Here is a 4,536-nt window from a genome sequence, read left to right on the forward strand (position 1 = left end):
ATAAAGGCATTTATAGAGACCTCAGAGGTTAAAGCGTCTGCCTCCAATGTGGGAGACACGGGTTCGATCCCTGGGTCGGGGAGATCCCCTGGAGAAGGAAACGGTAACCCACTCCAGTACCCTTGCCTGGAGAATCCCATGGACGGAGAAGCCTGGTAGGCTACAGTCCATGGGGTCGCAAAGAGTCGGACACGACTGAGTGACGGAACGGAACGGAATTGTTCAGAAGGTTGGAATATTCCCATTCAGATTTTCCCTATATTTTATAAATGATTAACTGGGCAAGGCAGTGCTAGGCACTAGGTATACAGTAGTTGATTAGATATTATCCCCAGCCTGGTGGAGGTCAGAGTCTGGTGGAGGATACAAAGTAAAGCCAAGTATGTTAAGTTCTTTTTGCTAAACAGCTAAGTGAAAGGTTCTAAGCAGACTGCAAAGTCACTTCAGAGACAAGACAAGAGAAACTGACAAAAGTAGAGTCCAAGAATTGCATTGTATGGAATGTTTAAAAGTTTTAATTTTATTCTGGGCACAATGGGATGCTTTTGAAACATTAAAATAGGCAATGGCTTAATATTACTCTTTTTCTCTTTACTCATTGTTATGAAATAGTACTCAGGCTATCACACATACATATTGGAGAGGGGAATGGGAAACAGGTATCTGCTTCTTAAGAATGTATTGCACATGTGTTGATATTCCCTTGCCTGTATATTCATTATATTTCACATTCTAAAAATACAATGAAAAGTTCTAAAATAAGTTAGCAGAAGTAGGGATGAGATGACAAATAGATATTTAGGAGGTAGTATCAACAATTCTTATTGATCTTGAGGTAGGAGTGAGAAAATGGGAGAGAGATGGCAAAAATGACACCAAAGTTCCCATGCCAATTACTACCAAGAGGATACAAGAGGAAGAGCAGTCTTACAGGGAGAGATTGATGACACCCATTCTGGGCTTGCTGGATTTGAAGTATTTCTGAGACATCCAAATGTAGATGTTAGACAGACAGCTGAGTTCTAGAATTCAGGGGAGCAAATGGGATTTTATATCATTTCCCTCCATAGCTTTATTGAAGTGTAATTGATACACAAAAACTGCACATAGTTAATATACACACTTTAGTGAGTTTAACGTATGTATTGTACACACCTGTGTTACCATCACCACAATCAAGGTAATAAACACTGGATTTTATGTCTTATGAAGGCTGTTAACACTGACATAACAGAAAATATGACTAATAGTGTCTTATAACACACAGGTTTATTTTTCTTACATGAAAAACAATTAGAGGTGGCAGCTTCAAGCACTGGTTTAGTGGCTCAAAAATGCTATCAAAATCTTGGTTCTTTTTAGGTTTCTGTTCTCCGATACCTAAATGGCTTATTTTTTTAATGTCTCCTTTAAGACATTTTTTAATGTCTCTTTTAACTAGCTGCCATAGATCCAGACATCATGTTTAAGTACAAAGGATGAATCAAAAGGGAAGGGAAGAGATGGGCCCAAGAAGATTTCCTAATTTTTACCAGAAAGCTCCGTAGCAGACTTCCCTTACTGTTCATTGTCTTTAAAGTGAGAGATGGCAAGGAATAAAGAGACTGATAATAGTAGCTGGGTTCGGTTCAGTTCAGTTCAGTCGCTCAGTTGTGTCTGACTCTTTGCGACCCCATGAATCACAGCATGCCAGGCCTCCCTGTCCATAACCAACTCCCGGAGTTCACTCAAACTCATGTCCATCGAGTCGGTGATGCCATCCAGCCATCTCATTCTCTGTCGTCCCCTTCTCCTCCCACCCCAAATCCCTCCCAGCATCAGAGTCTTTTCCAGTGGGTCAACTCTTTGCATGAGGTGGCCAGAGTACTGGAGTTGCAGCTTTAGCATCAGTCCTTCCAATGAACACTCAGGATCGATCTCCTTTAGAATGGACTGGTTGGATCTCTTTACAGTTCAAGGGACTCTCAAGAGTCTTCTCCAGCACCACAGTTCAAAAGCATCAATTCTTCGGCGATAAGCTTTCTTCACAGTCCAACTCTCACATCCATACATGACCACTGGAAAAACCATAGCCCTGACTAGACAGACCTTGGTTGGCAAAGTAATGTCTCTGCTTTTTAATATGCTATCTAGGTTGGTCATAACTTTCCTTCCAAGGAGTAACCGTCTTTTAATTTCATGGCTGCAATCAGCATCCACAGTGATTTTGGAGCCCCCCAAAATAAAGTCTGACACTGTTTCCACTGTTTCCCCATCTATTTCCCATGAAGTGAAGGGACCAGATGCCATGATCTTTGTTTTCTGAATGTTGAGCTTCAAGCCAATCTTTTTACTCTCCTTTTTCACTATCATCAAGAGGCTTTTGAGTTCCTCTTCACTTTCTGCCATAAGGGTGGTGTCATCTGCATATCTGAGGTTATTGATGTTTCTCCTGGCAATCTTGATTCCAGCTTGTGCTTCTTCCAGCCCAGCGTTCCTCATGATGTACTCTGCATATAAGTTAAATAAGCAGGGTGACAATATACAACCTTGATGTACTCATTTTCCTATTTGGAACCAGTCTGTTGTTCCATGTCCAGTTCTAACTGTTGCTTCCTGACCTGCATACAGGTTTCTCAAGAGGCAGGTCAGGTGGTCTGGTATTCCCATCTCTTTCAGAATGTTCCACAGTTTATTGTGATCCACACACTCAAAGGCTTTGGCATAGTCAATGAAGCAGAAATAGATGTTTTTCTGGAACTCTCTTGCTTTCTCCATGATCCAACAGATGTTGGCTATTTGATCTCTGGTGCCTCTGCCTTTTCTAAAACCTGCTTGGACATCTGGGAGTTCACGGTTCACATATTGCTGAAGCCTGGCTTGGAGAATTTTGAGCATGACTTTACTAGCGTGTGAGATGAGTATAACTGTGTGGTAGTTTGAACATTCTTTGGGATTGCCTTTCCTTGGGACTGGAATGAAGACTAACCTTTTCCAGTCCTGTGGCCACTGCTGAGTTTTCCAAATTTGCTGGCATATTGAGTGCAGCACTTTCACAGCATCATCTTTCAGGATTTGAAATAGCTCAACTGGAATTCCATCACTTCCACTAGCTTTGTTTGTAGTGATGCTCTCTAAGGCCCACTTGACTTCACTTTCCAAGATATCTGGCTCCTATCAATAACCTCAGATATGCAGATGACACCACCCTTATGGCAGAAAGTGAAGAGGAACTCAAAAGCCTCTTGATGATGGTGAAAAAGGAGAGTGAAAAATTTGGCTTGAAGCTCAACATTCAGAAAACAAAGATCATGGCATCTGGTCCCTTCACTTCATGGGAAATAGATGGGGAAACAGTGGAAACAGGGTCAGACTTTATTTTGGGGGGCTCCAAAGTCACTGCAGATGCTGATTGCAGCCAGGAAATTAAAAGACGCTTACTTCTTGGAAGGAAAGTTATGACCAACCTAGACAGCATATTAAAAAGCAGAGACATTACTTTGCCAACCAAGGTCCGTCTGGTCAAGGCTATGGTTTTTCCCATAGTCATGTATGGATGTGAGAGTTGGACTGTGAAGAAAGCTGATCGCCGAAGAATTGATGCTTTTGAACTGTGGTGCTGGAGAAGACTCTTGAGAGTCCCTTGGACTGCAAGGAGATCCAACCAGTCGATTCTAAAGGAGATCAGTCCTGGGTGTTCATTGGAAGGACTGATGCTAAAGCTGAAACTCCAATACTTTGGCCACGTCCTGTGATGAGTTGAGTCACTGGAGAAGAGTCTGATGCTGGGAGGGATTGGGGGTAGGAGGAGAAGGGGATGACAGAGAATGAGATGGCTGGATGGCATCACTTACTCGATGGACATGAGTTTGAGTGAACTCCGGGAGTTGGTGATGGACAGGGAGGCCTGGTGTGCTGTGATTCATGGGGTCACCAAGAGTCGGACAGAACTGAGAGACTGAACTGAACTGAAATGAATAAGTAACATCTTCTCTGAGTTCCATAAGCTGTTCCAGTAAATTAATCAGCTGTGGATAGGGTTGCTGAAATATCTGATTTATAGCCAGTCGGCCAGAAGCACAGAAAACAACTTGGACTTTGGTCTGGTGTCTGAAGTAGAGGGCAGTCTTGGGGGATTTAGCCCTTTACCTGTGGTATCTGGTTGTAGCTCCAAGTAGATGGTGTTAGAATTGAGTTGAAATCTTGGACCTGTGTTGGCATCCAAGAACTGCTTGTTGGTGTGAGAAAGCATACACACACACATGTTGAAATTGGGTTCAGGAATTCAAAAGAGGGACACTGTGCATGTGTGTGGGGGCAGAATGTATGTGAGAAATCTCTGTATCTTCTTCTCAATTTTGCCATGAACCTAATATTTCTCCAAAGATATTAAAGTCTTTTTTATAAAGTCAAATCATAATAAGTTATTTGGGATGCATGAAATCACTAAGAGAGTATTAATTTGTTCACTCATCAAGCTGACAATCAGCACATTTGTTCTACGCACCCTACCAATCACTGGGGATCCGGCCTGTATTATAATGCAAGGTGACAGGA

This window comes from Moschus berezovskii, chromosome Y (assembly GCF_049115385.1).
Source record: "Moschus berezovskii isolate FMDL1 chromosome Y, NW_MosBer_1.0, whole genome shotgun sequence".
Classification (NCBI taxonomy): Eukaryota; Metazoa; Chordata; class Mammalia; order Artiodactyla; family Moschidae; genus Moschus; species Moschus berezovskii.